Raw genomic sequence first — 17,244 nt, 5'->3', positions numbered from 1 at the left:
TGTCCTTCCTGTCCATGCAGATATCAAGGAAGGTTTTATAGGCATTGGTTGCCTCATAAAGGAAAAGACAGATTTTTCTAAGCATCCTGTAAATGCCAGGAAAAGAGAAGAATGGAAAGGAAATGAAAGGAACAACCTGGAAAGGAGAACGGAAAAGCAGGAGACCTTGGCTCCAGGGAGAGAGCTGACCACAGTTTTATCCCTGCCTTCATCTATAGAAGATGTTTGCTTTTATTAATCTTGGAAAAAATGTGGTGCGTGAGCTAAGTCAGCCTCTGGGCAGATTTAACTTGGGTGACCTGAACTTACTCTGCAGATCACCATAGGTCTCTCTGACCTTGGCAGTGACACAAGGATCATATTTTCTCATGGACAAATTACTCTGGAATAATTCTGCCAATGTATTAGGCATAAATAGCCTTTTATTTAGGACTGTGAAAATACATTCTCTCTTTCTGCCTCTTACCTTTCCAAACAAAATCTATTTATTGGAATAAGGAAAACCACGCCCTTCATTAAGGTCTGGGTACACATCTCAAGGGCCAGACAGAAGCTTGGCTGCTTCATGTTCAAGGCAATGCGTTTTCAGGCACTGCCTTCAGCAAGATGCATTTTGGAGTTAACTGGTAAGTCTTGTTGCTTGTGATTGGAATGGTCAGCCTGCACATTTGCAAATGAACATACAAATACTTTTTATGACATGAAAGAGGCGGTAAATTTAGGTCAACAGTGGGAATGTTCAGCTTCAATCAAAACAGAAAACACAATCCTCAACATACAAGCTAGTGAAGAGCAGCTCTGGGAAAACCAGCCAAGCTGCATGGAGATAAGCAAAAAATCCCCCAACACCCACATCTCAGCCTTGCAGAAAATTGACCAGTTTGGAAGGAACAGGTAAACAGTGTGTTCTTGGACAAGAGTCAGCACAGTTTGGATGATGTAGACCTTTCCGTTCAGGAGTTGCACTGGTTTTTGTGTCTGGTCACTTGAGGTCACACCGCAGAGCTCTGAGGCTCTGCAGAAGCTCTGCATGCTTCCTCCCCAGAACGGAGGTGGCTGAAGTGGCTATTAAAATCAGTTGTTATTCTGATGCCACCTGAGCCTTAATTGCTGAAAAGATGGGGACGACAACCACAGAAAGAGCTTTCTGGCACTGGCTAAGGAAGTACCAGTTTTTGAGGTCAGAATAACATCCCTTAAAAATATGAATCAGAGTGGTTCTTTCACAGTGCAATTTGATAAAGGCAGGCAAAACATTAGCAGACTATTTTGATGAAGGTCAGGACAGCTTTGTAATATATATAGATATTAGAGAAGTGCTTAGATGTCTGTAAAAAGAAAGACAAGACTTGAAAACCTGTATTCAAATTATCCCAGATCAGTCAAATAAATCCTAGTAAATACTATTTCCTGCTTCCACTCTCGATGAGTCTCTTCTAATAAACTCATTGCATGTTGAGAAAACACAGTTTTCCAACAGTGTGTTAGCTGCTTTCTCCTTCCACACACAACTTTTGCTGTGTGGCTGATGCCTTAGGACCTGCAGGCAAGTGTCTCCGCCTGAAGACTGGGTCACCAAGGCTTGTCGGGCAGAAAAGCAATCAGAGTCACAGATCTGCACTCTTTCCCATCGCAATTCTGGAACAATGCTCACTGATGCCAAAACAGGTGATTCTCTTGAGACTGGAAAAGGCTTTCATAAATACCTGCAAATCATCTGAGCAGTCGCCAACAATGCCAGCCTCTGAACCATTGCTAATCATGATGCTGGTTTCTATGCAAAGCAACTCTGAATTTTGTCATTTTAAATGCCTGACCAGCTGCACCTGTGATTTGTGGCTGAGGCAGATGAGGAGACAGATTTTCATCTCTAATCATGGGTTGAAACTGAAAGTTCAGCTGAAAAGCATTCTCACCTATACTTAACAGTTTCTACGGAAGATACTTTGACATAAGCACCATATTTGCAATGAATATGATCTCAGCAGTGACCTGAACAAGGCAATATTGACCTGGAGAGGGCAATTGCCTGTAAGACCATGGGGAAGCGATCCTCTATGCTCACACCCCTTGCCAGCCCAGGAGACTTCATGCATATTCAAAGCTGCACATGAACCTCACCGAAAAGCATGTAAGGAGAGGCTCAAGATGACAGGTGCACATCCAAAGATTCCATGAGTTGTAAAGAAGGAGGTCAAAGTCTCAGAGCAGGCAAAAAACATGCTGGAAAGCCCAACTTTCCAAGGCACTGCAAGTATCTGTGCTGGTTATGACTCCTGCAGAGCAAGCAGAACTACTCACAAGAAAGCCTCTGCCAGGACAATCCTGGAAACACCTCACTCAGCTCCCTTCCCTGGGATTACCCTGGAGAGCCATCCCCCAAGATCCCAGATAAGACAGGCTGACAAGGTGCTGAATGAAAGCCCACATTGCTGCTGTCAGTAACCCGCCCTCCCTCCACGCCTGCAAACCTCCAGCACTACCCTTAGGCTTTGTACTCGCAGCCTCCAAGGAAGCAAGCCCTGAATTTCACCATATTTCTTGTTTCTGGGGCACAGTGGGGACACACAGTACAGTTCAGAGATATTTTTCAGGACAGCATCCAAAGTGGACTTCAAAATGGAAATAAGAGTTCAATATTCTGCATAAAAATTATTAACCCCTTATCTCTCTACCTCATGTGCTAGTCAGGATTGCTACAAATACAACCACAAAAATGAAGTGGAAAAATGAGCCATTTTGAATTATTATAAGTGCACTTAAATGGACATCTTGTTAGTTTGGAGTCGAAGTAGGTTAAATTCTAATTTTATATTTAAAAACAGCAAGAAGTTCTGACAAATGCAGTGCCAACTGCCAAAGGACCCTGCACCCAAACAGCACAACAAAGCTAAATATGGCCATTCCTACCACCTCAGCTCAGCAACAGATTTTGCTTCAAGGCTTCCCTCATGGAGCCTCTCATCTCATGCAAGACCTCAATGATGTTTAGTTGGAGGTTGAGCAAAATGCAGTTTCAGAAGCCCCATTCATCATGTTCTTTATTTAAGTCCTCAGTTCCCAGAGTCATATGGGAACCTTCAAACAAAACCTCGTATGCACTAATAAAGAAAGCAACTTCTTGAAGTTAGGAAAGCTGGAATCCTGGCTTCTTGACAGCTAGGCATGGGAATACAGACACTAACACCCCGTAAATAATTTTTTTAAGTGTATATATATATTTTTTTCCTACGAACGCCAAGATTTTTGAGCACTTCAGTTACCCATGCAGGTCTGCAAACACAACAAATGTCATGAGATGCTCAGACTGCTGTGCTCAGGAACTGCAGAGGACAGCCTCACCTACACATTCAATACCTGAGCCCACTCCTCTAATCTTCAGCAGTACAAGACACTTTATTCTGATTCTCCACAAAGAGCAAACATTTTCTTCCTAGAGGAATGCCAAGTTTTAGCACAGTTTCATCCCTCCTCACTCTAAGCATTTAAGTCAGACTGCCAAGCTAAGTGTCTGAACGAGGTGATTAGTCCTCCCTGAGTCCCTTCACAGTCAGTGGAGAGAAAGAAACTCTCCGGAGGGAAATTCAGGAATGAGATGACTACAAGAATATGTGCACTATTAGCTTTAAATACTGCACAGAACAGTAAAAACTTACAAGCAGCAATGGTCTAGCAAGGAAACTGTGGCTAATGAAGACTGAATATGCCCATCTCTGTTTCTAAGCAAGATCTGGACTTCAGGGCTCTTTCTAAAATTACTCAGGATGGAAAGGCTGAATTTAGCTCCCATCCATCCCCTTATCACAAGAATATAACCTCATGCTTCCTGCCACAGAGAATCTGGGAAAATGCAAAATTCTACCTCTTATCACCAAATCATAATTAATTTCTTCTTTCTATTTTGCCTGACTTGAGAGAGGAAAAAAAAATCCCTCCTTGATAGATAACTAAATTTATGTCTTACCAAACTGACTGTAAATGCAAGAAACAGGAAGTTTTTACTTGGAAACTGGAATTTCAAGCACTCAGTGGCAAACAATGAAGCAGAGAGATAAAGATGCAATGGCAATGGTGGGGGACAGGCCTGCCAAGCTTCCTGCCCATGCTGACTCAAGAGCATGTGTCCTACCATGATATGGACAGGCCACACTGCCTGCTTTTATTTTGGTAATTGGTATTTGTTCCTGTGAAAACCCCTATAAAAACAAGTCAGAAGACCAGACAATAGCAGACTCTTCATCTCTTATAGCCAGATCTTTTACTTAACACTTTAGCAAAAGATGTAATCAGCAGATCTTTGTCCATTTATACAATTCTCTCTGCAGTGAGGAGGATTGTATTACACTCTCCAGCACCCACCAGATCAGAGCATCCAGTCTTCCCCATCACTTCAAGAGATTGAACTGATACTTGAAAGCACATTTGCTATTATCTTCTCCAGCCCTTTGGAAATGACATTACACAGATACAGGGGGCAGGCAAATATTGTCGCTCTTTTATTATTCCTGATGTTCCCTCGCTTGTAATATCTGAGAAGTTCCCAGGTCAATGGGATTACTTTATCTTCCTCACCCTTCCTTTATCTCTTCCCTCTCTCCACAGGTATCCGTGTCCAAATGGGACACTTCGGCAGGGGGTTTGCTTGACCCAGGTCACTCGAAGGTCAAGCTTTTCACCACTTGCTAATGCAAAGCTTCCCCCCAGCCCTTGCAACCCCAGGGGTCTGGGCACCCCTCCTCACACACCCCTCTCCTGGCCACGGGCGCAGATGGAGAAGGCAAATGCTCCTCACTGAACATACAGAAGCAAAATCCTCCCCATATGGAAACCAGAATATGTTTTGCGTTTTTAAATAAACAGAGCAAAGGGAGAAGCTCATGAAAAATCAGCTCAGCAGTGCCTTTATTCCTGTACCAAACTTGAAGGATGGGAGGCTTAACTAGTTAGGAGCAACTCAGACTATATTTTTGCCTACCAGAACAAAGTTCGATTTTTATTTAGATTGATTTTAAGATTTACATGCGAGAAATGGATACAATTGGATCAAATATATAGTAAAATAAATTGTTGACTCCCATGAAAGCCAATAAACGCAAAACAAATTTCACAGATCTCATCTACCAACATTTTGAGATTTGTTTTATTTCATTATTTTGTATATGTTTACAGAGCAGAAATTTGCTTAACTCTGTTCCACTTTTCTTCTACTGAAACAATAAGACTCTCTGCAGAATATTTTCGGCTTGAATATTATCACCAGGATAGCATATGGCAAACTAGCAGCAGGCAGTTTATCTTCATCCTCTTTGTAAGCTAAAATTAGCACAATGCTTTTGCAACAGCATATGATGTATTCAGACCAGTACGATATACCTAATACAACTTCAGATCCATCCCTGGCTAACCTCCAATATCCAAGTAAATTGATTGCTAATTTTAACTGAGTATTAATGTGTTTAGTATCAAGTTGGCATTTATCAACTTGAGAGGCACTTTTAAGTATAATACTGTCATTTCACATACACGAACCACAACTGTAAATAAAATTTGTATATTGGTAACACATAGCATTTCAATTCACACATTCATCTGTACGAAGAAATTCTAATTTATATTAATACATTATGTATGGAAAGCCATGCTGTAAAATTGCATAATATGCATATTCTGCTTTTCAGTGATGCAATATAATTAATGGTGGTGAAGAGCTGATATACCCATGTCATGACTAACATGTTCCTCCTGCAGACTGTTAGCTGGTTACTTTATTGGGATTAAATTCAAACAAGTCACCAGCATCCTTTGGATTAAATTAAAGCAAGTTATCACTTCACATTTCTAGATAAGGTGGCTATGCCAGCCCTCTCTGCTCTTCAGTCTGGTAAATTATGGCCACCTCAGGGGTTTTTTAGCTGGATAAATATGTAGTGAGACACCAATGTTAGCACTGCTTCCTAATTTGTTTCTTGTAGCTGTAACACCAAGGAACTTAGCACAACACTCCTCATAAAGGAAATTTGAAAGGTTCTAAAAGGTTCTAAAAATGCCCTGTGCTTCACAAGGGTGGTTTTACCACCTTTCTTGCCAGGTTGACAGAATAAAGTGTAGTAGTAGGAAGCAGTCACGTCCAAGCACAAATATGAACAAACACACACACAAATAATAAATATTTATAGACTGACATTCAAACATTTTGTGGCTCAGCCTGCTCATCAATACAACATCCCTCTGCTTTACTACAGCCCATTACAGAACTACAATACAAAACCATACTAAGTCTGTCCAATAGTTGTACTGAATTAACATCACCACTGTTCTTACTTTTACACAGCTGGCCTCATGCAGAATTTGCACGGGGTTAGTGCAGACAGATACAAAAAAAAAAAAAAAAAAACAAACCACAAAACAAAAAAAAAAAAAACCAGAAAGCAGGCAGGATCCTGCACAAAAGCCTCTCCTGGGGCATTCTCATTGCCACAGGCAGGATGAGGGGACAGGAGAGATAAATAGATCCTTTGCTAAGTGTGGAAGGGAGGAGAAGTACAGAACGAACACATTTCAATTCCACTTTGTTGTCTCTTTTCCCCCTTGCTGTAATTTTCCTGCAACTTATCCCCTGCTCTTTAGCAAGAAGCTGCTACACTCTGACGTGACAGTGCCCTGAAACTTTAACCTCATTTTAAATTACACTTAACTTTGAGCTGTTCAGTTAATGCTGACCTCATTCCCTCTTTCCCCTGCTTTAGGAAGACATTTGATGCGGTGCATGTGCTATAATCCAGGGCCCCAAGCAGGAACTCTACTGTGGGGTTTCTCCCTCAGTGCTGTGCCAGGGAGGGAGAAAGGGAGGAGATTCTCTTGGCACAGCAATGAGACCAACAAAAGATTCTCCATCCAACAAGCCTTGCTTCCATGACCTTCACTTGCTGACCAGAGAAAGCTAAGATATGCCTTCTTCGAGGTCCATCAGGACACTACAGACTCCAGAATATATTTAGCATGCATCCATGTGACACTGCTATTCAGAGCACTGGGGAAGATTTCAGCATAAGTTAGGGTATGTCTGCCACCATTAGGTCTTTTCCAAGGGCATAAGTGGTGTCTTCTAGTAGATCTTCTGTCCTTCTGCAAAAGATGTACTTACAACCTGGAGACAACAGACAGTATTGGGGATGCAAGGGCCATCTCTCACCCACGGCACAGAATCAGCCCCAGGAAAACTAAAAACTAAGGGACAAGTAGTTGAAAAGGCTGTCCCCACTGTACTTTTATTTATTTATATGCCGTTTCTTCTTTCCCACACTTTCACATTACACTTTGGCAAAGCACAACTGCAAAACCCTGACTGCAAAATCCGTGTGAGATTTTAAATACTCAAGAGAGAAAAAAACCCCAACAAATACTGATAATATTTATACTAGATAAATAAGTTTTATATCTATAAATATAGAAATACTTCTATATTGGCTATTATATGCCAGAGGCACTGCCTTATGATGAGGAAGTTCCCAAACTACAGCGGGAGGCAGGCTGGCTATCCTGATGTCACACCGCTCCCACTGCATATCACGGGCTCAGCCATGCTCTCCCATGTCCTTTCCCACCTTCCAGTCCTGAGCAGCAAAAGTTCAAGCACATCAAACCAAAGGCTACCTGGAGGAGGTATCATGGCTAAAGAGCCAAAGCAGAAAGGTGGAAGACCTTCCCAACAGCACCCTTATTCAAAGACCTGCCAGAGCAGTGTCGGGCATTTGCTTAGTCACAGCCCTATGATCCCACCCCAGCTTGGGTGGAAGGGACATCAGGCATCTCCCTCTGGTACTTCTCATGCCACCAACTAGTGGGTCACCAGGCCAGTGAGAAGTGGTCCCCGATGAATTATAGGATGACAGGTGGCTCTGACATCACCACTGCTGCAAGCTGCAGTGGCTGCTCTGATTGCCCAGAGAAAGTCCCCATCTCATTCATGAATTTAAAATTGAAAGAAAAAATAAAAAAGAATAGTAATAATAAAAGCCCATGTGCATCAATGTGCCTAGAAAAAATTATGTCAGCATCTTACAGTGCTGATCCTATTAATTAATCCCTTGAAGAATGGCCCCTCGCCCACAAACATATAATGTAATGCCAGCTTAATCTTACCTAAAAAAAATTACAATGCAATAAGATTACTCGTCTGACTCTGCTAACTGTTACAGCACTGCTTAATCCTGCATTTCGGAGCTTTAACAAGCTCCTACAATACTGTACAGAGTTTATCAGAGCAGTTCTCAAGACAAGAAGGACTTATGTTTTAAAGAATATAATTCCTCTGTCTTTTGTGCTTTTTACGTATAATGTTTATACAGTGACTTTCATCCTGAAAGATCTCAAAGCCTATTGCTTGCTCCTGTTTCCACTGAAGTCTTCCTTTCAGGTTTCATATTACAGTAGGATTAGAAATAAATATATAAACATATATATATATATATGGAGGGTTATAACAGGAAAATTTGTAGGGTTGGGAGTTCATCCCTCCCTCCCATTTCCCAAACACAGCTGGGAAGGGCACCACCAAATTGACCACCTCCTATCAAAAACCTGCAAAGGACCCCATGTGGGACCTTGCCTAAAGAAGTGGGTGCGAACTTGACCAATGAAAGTACCATCTCTCCATCCCTGCAATAACTTGGCTTTCATCCCCAGGCTGTCCTCCCACCAGCACAGCCCCCCTCCGACAACATCCACCCACAGCCACCCATTTCCCAGTCTTTGCTGCTTATAGACATATTAAACTTCCCATGGTATAGGAGAAGAAAGCTCTGTTCCCTCCCTGTAATTATCAAATCAGCCCAAAAATGAGGAAGAATTGAGAATCCTCATTATAGCACATCATAAAACATGGCAAGGTCTCGTGCTCGCTGTCTGTTATTGGCACAGTCTGCCAACAAAACTTTACAAAGATCACAGGAATTCATGTTTGCAGAGATATTAAAGTCATAAAAGGGGAAATTTGGATTTTATTTTCCCACAGTCTAAATGAAGGTGAACCAAGCAAATTTGGCAAAGAGTGCTAGTCAGATGCCATTTCCCACAGCAGTGTGGTATTTTCCTCTGGGAATAAAACATTTTCCCTCAACTACTGTTTATAACTCTTATCAGTTCAACAGCAATAGAGCCATCAAGTCCAATATCTTGTGGAAAAAAGTCAAGGTCAACAAGTACTTGCATTTTCGTTTATCTTTAGCTGCAATTGCTACTGACATTCAACTGGGTAATAAACATGAGGACTGTCAAATGCTCTCAGCAAACAGGTGATCCAAAAGCTATCAGAGAGAAAGAGGCTACTGCCAGGTAATCAAACAATTCTGTTGCAACAATTATGATTTGAGTGCATTCATTTACAGAAGCAATCACCTGTCAAATTTGAATGAATAGCATCAAAACATTCCCACCATCAGGGTAATAAGGGCAAGAAAATACAAGCTATGTCTACTTTCTTCCCAACAAAAGCAGGCCAGCATTAGCAAGAGCATTAAAAAAAAAAAAGGATAAACAAAAATATCCAGCATCTTATTTCCTGAATTGAATTATGAAAAATTATTTTAACACAAAAACTAGAAGACATCTGTCCCAGTAACTGGGTCTTGTGGTGGTGTGTGACACGAGCAATGACGGGTGTTTAGGAAAACACCAGGGAAAGTGGGGACACACAGAAGCAGCTGCGCCACCGCTCTGACAATCAGCACTTGGGCAGCTTCCTGAGCCAGTGGTTGCATCTGGACCAGGGTTTTTAATAGCTAAGAAGAACCTATTTTTCCATGAATTGGTCTAATCTCTTTTTGTCCCCTGCTGACCTCCTCAGAATGCTGTTCTGTAGCAATAAATTTAAGCCAACACATAAAACATTTTTGTTTGTTACAAACCTTCCAACACTCTGGAACAGCTCCTGTGCCATGAACACCCACCCATAGTTCTCGTATTATGGGACGAGCACCCACTTTCTCCATACACAACTAATTTTAAAGACTTCTCCTCCAACCTTAGTCATCTTTCCCCTCCCAGCCTTTTATGTGAGAGATAGGAAAATGGTTTGTGCCAAGCAGCCTAATGGCACACCCTGTTGCATCACTAATCCAGAAATATGGCATATTTATGAGTTTATACTCCTTGTGATAAAATGTCGCTCAAAACAAACATCCCAAGATCACAACTTTTGTTTTTTTAATCTCCAAGTTAAAGAGGCCAATGACACACATCTTAAAGTCTCACTCTGCCTACATCAGATTGCAAGACTCAGCTGAAGCCACCAAAACCTGGAGAAGCAAATGGGATAGAACCCTTAAGTTGGGAATACTAAGATGGCCTTTAATATAGGCCATATGGGAAGCTCATTAGCTCCAATGAGCCACCACAACTTAAGTGAAAACATCCAGGTTGTGTAGGAAAACAAAAACCTTATCTGAATAAAGCAACCAAAAAAAAAAAAAAAACCATATCAACCATCTTGAAGACCCCCCACTCTGGTACTGCTGAAAGGGGCATCTTGGACACTAAAAACTTCAAACGTATTTCTACAACTTCTTACAAAACCAAACCTCCCTCTGACCCATCCAACGAGGAAAACAAGATGCCCTTCAGTCCTACACCAGATATTTTAGCTAACAGACCAAGATAATGATTTAGCAATGTGATTATTTTCCACCACTGTTTCCTGTTTGGCATGTTCAATATCCTGCCCTCAGTAAGACACCTGGTTCTGTGCAGACACACTTTGGGACTGCAAAAGCCAATGGATGCTCTCAGTTCAGGGTCAGGGCCATGCTCTTATATACACATCTATGTATACATGGGCTCCTGCACAGCCACACAGCTGTTTAATGGGTACACATTTCTGAATTTAGAAAAACTTGCCAAGAAAATAGGAAGGAAAAAAAAAAGGAGACTCCAGCACATGGATTCTTCTTCTTGAATACAGACGGGCCCAGAAGTCAGGAATATTTGTATTTCCATAGCCACTTTAAAGATAAACAGTTTCCAAAGTCTTTTTCCCTCCTTCTGCTCTGCCAATGATGGCAGTAGCCTCAGTCTGAAAGATCTGCCTCCTGACATGGTCATCTATCTCTGCTCCCCTCCCAGCTGGAAGTTTTTCCTGAGCAAAGACTAAAAGTCACATTAAACCGTGCTGAAATGGTTTTGCTGGTTTTGAACTGCTTATTATCTCTGGGGGCTGACCTGAAAAACAAGTTGATGCTTAGAGAAATTCAGGTTTCCCCTGAAAGGCAAATGGAAAGAAGGAAGGTTTTTTACAAGGAAAAGAGTTCATTTACAATGATGTTACCCACAATTTAGGGAAAACAAGCAACGTTTATAAGTATTTAAGTTAGCTTTGCCAGACGAAAAGAAAAATGCCTGTTAATAACAGACATTTAAGCTAATGTGAATGACTGAAATAAATCCTGACACTGGGAATAGATTAATGCTCAGATCATGACAGACACCCGCTCCTAAGTAAGAACTTGCTCCCATGCACCATTCTGGAAAGCACAACCTTGCTTAGCTGAGGCACACAGACTTAGCACTCCCAAAACCTAAGTTTAACAGCTGAATCAGGCTGATGAGACCAAAAAAAAACCCAAAAAAAAAAAACCCAAAAAAACAAAACCAGGCAAAAAAAACCAAAAACCTAAACTAGAAGGAGGAAAAAACCAGTTTCACGCCCCCCGGCTTTAGAGCAGAATGATAAATTGACATCATGTTATGAGCATAATCCTCAACCACTCAATCACTGTTAAAAAAAAAACAAAACAACATGATTCTGGGGAGATAAAAATAATTAATGCTGGTGCTGCTGAAGAATATGCACCTACACGAAGAGTTTCAGATAAATATGGGCCTGGCTTAAATCTCGTATCTCACGTCAAAGGAAGAGGGCACAGGTGCTCACACTGATTTAGAGCAAACCAAGCGCTGCCTGCTTGATGGAAAAGCAGGAAAAGAAAAGGGGATGGCAGAGCCTCAGCAAGAAAACTGATACTGCTCCGTTTCCAAACAAGCGTATTACGCTTAATTCGGGATTCACAACACATAAAGCGGCAGAAAAAACACAGGGAGCAGCCCCTGTTGACTAATGCCCTGTCTTTTCTAATCGAGGGTCACATCCAGTCTAACCGATCGCATGATAATGGCATCAGAAAAGGTCAATCAAAGACAAGCCGAAGCTTCCACTGCCTGGCTGACCTTCGGAGCTTGTGACAAATTGCTATCAGTCAATGTCAACTAATGACAGCGGCTCTTTGGCTAATCAATTGTTCTAAAAATGATCAAGAAAACTACTCATAGGACAGCTCATTTTCACATCAATGCCTGTGAAGTATGAAAAGCTCATTTTTTTTGAGTTTTTAATAAGCTCATAAGTAAAGCAGTTACTTGGTAACAGGGGTCACCTTAGTGAAAAGACAGAACCTTTGTCTGCCTTTTACATATTCTTTTATTACCATATTATAGTAAAAATATGCCACGCCATTACTATGCCAGAGGGCTACATAATAAAGTAGGTAATACTTCATACTTTTTTTTTTTTTTTGAGATAAATACTTCTGTGGTTTAGGGGGCCTCTGTTTGGATGTAAATAATTGTCAACATAGTCTCCACGTATTTAAATGTAAAGCAATCACCACTGGCACACAGGTGACATGCCCACTCATTACTCACCCAAATTTCACATGACAGAGCCGGCAGTGAAAACCACGCTGCAAAATCCAGTGGTGCTGCTGGGAAGTGAAGGTCTAACAGCAGCTATTTTGTTCTTAAACCCACCCACCCCATGCGAGCACAACTTATTCCAACTATTTCCGACAGAATCCACATTTGGTAGGAAAACCGCATGCTCCGAAACCCCCTAAGCCCTGCGAAAGCAAACAGACATTTCCGCCCTGGAAGGATTCTGCATGTAAAAGCCAACGTGGAAATGCACACAGACTTGAGCAGTGGGAGATATATCATGGCTCTCCTCGCACAGCAAAGGGGCGACTGCAGATTTTTCCACCTCTTCATCCTACCAGCCTCTCCCAGCATAATTTTCAGCCACTTCTCAAAGCTTCACAGCCAGGCCATGCTCAAATCTGCATTCATGCATTAAATATTACCAAAACAACAAATCCACACTGGCCTAAGGCTCGAGGAGTGCAAGCACAATTATGCTTTCCTTTTCCATAAGGGAAAAGTCCAGCAAAGGACATTGCAGGGCATTACACCACAAGAATACATTTGAGAAGATGCTGCACTGAGAAAGAAAGAGGAGCCATCATTCAAGCATGGCACTGCTTTTAATTTGGGTTTACCTCTTTACTTCAGTGACTCCTGCCCATGACACCTGTACAGCCAGTAAAGATTTACCCCAAGGAAAACACCCCTCACCAACCCAATCGCCCCCAAAGCAATTCCCCACACCACCACAGAAAATGGTGGGGGACTGGTGGTGAAGCGCTAAACAAGAAACATTAAAACTTTTGTTTTCATCCGAGAAACTGCCAAGTGACAGCAGTTTCAGGTTACACCCTAAACCTGCCTTGCTATGGTAGTTTTTCAAATTAAAATATCTTCTGTGGCCTTAGCCACTCTCAAGCCATCCATAGGCAAGAAAGAAAGGAGGCAGGGCGATACTTAAGCTCAGCCATAATTGGAAGTATGTGAAAAATGAAGTGTCAGTTCGGTCAATAAAGGGCAAAGGTGAAGGGGAACTGCAGCCCAAACTCGGTGCGAAATGTGCTCATTAAGACACCCAATCCGAGGGCTCCTGCCCACCTATCCCATTAGTCATCGGCCATCTGACCGCTTCAAATGCCTCCCCGTTCTTATTACTTTTCTTCCTCCATGTTTAAAAAAAAAAAAAAAAAAAAAAAAGGAAAAAAAAGAAAGGAAAAAAAAAAAAAAGGCGAGCTGGTATATAAATCCTTGCTCAGTCATCTGGAACATAATGTGGCCCTTCTCTCCCCCTCTTCCCGGCTCTGCTGCCTGCCTTTGCAGCCTCCAAACAACCGCCTGGAGATTCCCAGCAATAATAAACCCGATTGCCTTTTTGCCTATAGGTTGCTCAAACTCCTACAAAACCTTGAAAAAAAAAAAAACCATCGCAGCCATTGATACATTTTTATAAAGAAATATTGCTGCTTTCTACTCCTGGCTTGAAAGAGCAACAATTATTTGGAGGTTAAAAAAATGCTTTGAATGCAGGCTGAGGCTTGGGGGAAAATAAAAGAGAAAAACAATACACACAAATAAGGTGACACTGATGGATTATTTTTCTTTTTCTTTTAAGCTGTGTAGGAGAGCTAAACATGGGAAATAAAGAACTCCACTCTGGATTAAAAGTGACTGTACCAAGGCTTTGTTCAGCATCTTCCTGGTCTCACTACTTGAAAAACAAACAAAGCAGATCTCTCAATATCCCAAACAGGAATCTTTTGAAGTTACGAGACAAAGTAAGGTAAAATAGTGCTGCCATGAGCTCAGCATCACCTGCCTGTACATAAGAATTTGCTTCTCTTCTTTTAAATAGAATTTAGTGAATTATTTCTCCACTATGTAAATTCAGATCTCTTACCAGCATTTGGTGACAGACCTCCAAAGGCCTTTCCCATTAAGTTCAGAGCAATGGGAAAACTTTTTCATAATATTATTCTGCATTCCTGCACTATAACTATCCCCTGTGATGACACAATACCAGGCCTTTAGAAGAAGTTGTGTGTCAACGTACTATGCAATAACATATCCTGCTGTTCAGTGGCACGAGACCTCAGAACAGGTCCCTAGCAGTTAAATATGGATTTCTGCAATGGATCGAAGCAGCTGGGAGTTATTACTATTTACTAAGTAAATAAATTTACACATTGAAGAAGACTTTAAAATGTTTACATGAAAGACCATCTCTCCTGATTTCAAAGGCAATCATTTGATAGGCGTTTTACACTGGGACATAAATAGGTTAAAAATACACTTCGCAAGATTTGTAGTGAATAAGGTAATGAAGAAAAATCTCAAAAAAGTCCAAAAATAGACCTTAACATACTCTGGGTTAAGGGCTAAGTCTTGCTAAAGGCTTAAGTTTTCCAGTCTGTGTGCCTCTCTGAAAATGCAAAGCTTACATTTACACCTTTGTGACACTTTCAGCCAGGTTGCAAACCTGGCCCAGAAGGTGCTTTTACCTACCCCAACGAGGGAAGTAGGTTGTGAGAACAACCTGAAACCAGACAGTTTTAGAGGGTTTTATTTCTGGTGATCAGATTTGCTTTTTTTTTTTTCCCCCTTTTTTTTTTTTTTTTTAAATGGCAAACGTGATCTTGACAGATGGAAGGAACCAAAAGGAACTTTTACAAACTCCTAAAAATAGGGAAGCCCATAATATACTGAATATATGTCATGCAACGCATGCATTTCGAGTTAACTCCTATGCTTGCAAGCACAAGCATGTGTGTCCCCAGCCTTTTGCTGCCACCCCTCCACAGCACCTGGCTGCTATGGCAGTGCCATGCTGGCTCCTTCTGCTGCCAAGAAAAGCACCCAGCAGGGGTGAACACAGGGGTTTAACCAGAGTGTTGCACTCCTAACATCAGGCCACAGAAGAAAAAGCCACCAAATCACAGCATCTGGAAATTAAATGCAGTTGGGGAGAGGCAGGCTATCTTTTAGTTCTCTTCCATTTCAGTCCCTCAGGGTTGTATTTTTTTGACTTCTTCCCCATAGGGAAATGCTAAAATCACATTTTGGAGGGTTTTTTTACAGAAGGTATACATGCAGGCATGGATTTGCTTAAACAAATGAGTTTCTCCCACAATATCAACCTTCAGAGCATTTCATGTAAACAAGACATAAAGCAAGGCTCAGCAAGACAATGCTACCATTACCATATTCCTGTTCCTCAAAAACAATGCCATTTCCAAAGGTGGCAAGTGGCCCGAAGGCAAGTCTTGGTAAGAGAGACTCCCAGGACAGGATCTCTTTTCCAAAATTCCTTTCCCAAACTTGACATGAGAGCTCCAGTTATCAAATTCCCACTTTTGTTACTCTTCTCCAAAGTTTTAATGCACTGAGCCTTCTTCACAAAACAGTTCTCCATGAAGCGCTGGCAGCAATCCCAGCCCAAATAAACCACTGGGGTTTGGGTAACAGTTTCAGAACTGACTAAAGCATCACTGACAAGTTCCTTCTGTGGATACTTCATAGGACTCAGGCTTGAAAGTTACTTTAAAAAACCCTTCCTGACTGAGGCTGCAGCATGCACCTTGCTAGGAACTTCTTGCAGGGTGGCAATAGACATCAGATATGACAAGCACTCCAGACTACTAAAAATGCCACATTTAGGAGAAAATAAAGTCTGAAAATGTTTAAAAGTACACCAGGAACTAAGCTCAATTTCCAGCGTGGTCTAGGAGCATTCTGGCAAGCCTCCCCACAGATGTTTTGTCCACGCACATATCCACATAAACACACGCACATCCGTCTAATAAAAAAACAGCTCTAAATGAATACAAAAACCCTCTCAAAACACCACATTTTAGTTCAAAGCTTATTTTTGAAGCAGCTTTTTCAGCCTTAAAAAAACCCCATGGATTTAAAGTTTGCTCCAAAAGCAAGGGGCTCTAATGAACAAATTGACACCACTTCAACTATAGCATTGTGAACAGCACCACTAGAATATATATGTATACATACTTGAAAGAAAAAAGGCCCCCTGAATTTATGTTGCATATCATTTTCCAGTAAAAGTCAGAGGTCAGAAGGTTACCAGTGTCTGCCTCAACTCTGCAACAGTTTACTATTCCAGGCCCCATTTTTACTAGGCTACACTTGCGATGAAGTCAGCAACTTTTCTTTAAACAATAACGAGTCTCAAATACTTAAAATTCTATAAGGAGATGTTATTCACCATGTACGTTAAATCCATGCATATAAAAAATTAAAATATACTGGTTTAGTTTAAAAACTAATCTTGTTAAACGCAGACTTTGCAATGCTAATCAGTACTGTTCAACCTTTTTTTAGAAACACAATTCCTTTGTTGTCTAACAGCACTTGAATGAAACATGATCATAAAACCAGATTTAAAAGTATATACCTATTGTGAGTTCAGAGTCAACTTCAATAAAGCACTCTCTTTTATATTCAGATTAAGGATCCTTTTTAAATTTTAATTGCATTAAATTAACACTAAATCCACTGCAGTTGGTCTCTTCAGAAAAAATATGCTTTCAGCTTCTCAGAAAA

At 41.2% G+C, this 17,244-nt stretch overlaps 1 protein-coding gene across 6 annotated transcripts in view; it reads right to left on the bottom strand.

Moving 5' to 3' along the window:
- MEIS1 (Meis homeobox 1) overlaps nucleotides 1–17,244 on the bottom strand; it is a 107,945-nt gene that overhangs the window by 62,861 nt on the left and 27,840 nt on the right. The window lies entirely within an intron of this gene.

This window comes from Onychostruthus taczanowskii, unplaced genomic scaffold (assembly GCF_017590055.1).
Source record: "Onychostruthus taczanowskii isolate IOZ18803 unplaced genomic scaffold, ASM1759005v1 scaffold21, whole genome shotgun sequence".
Taxonomy (NCBI): domain Eukaryota; kingdom Metazoa; phylum Chordata; class Aves; order Passeriformes; family Passeridae; genus Onychostruthus; species Onychostruthus taczanowskii.
The sequence above is the reverse complement of the archived record's forward strand: the minus strand, read 5'-3'. Positions and strand labels throughout refer to the sequence as shown.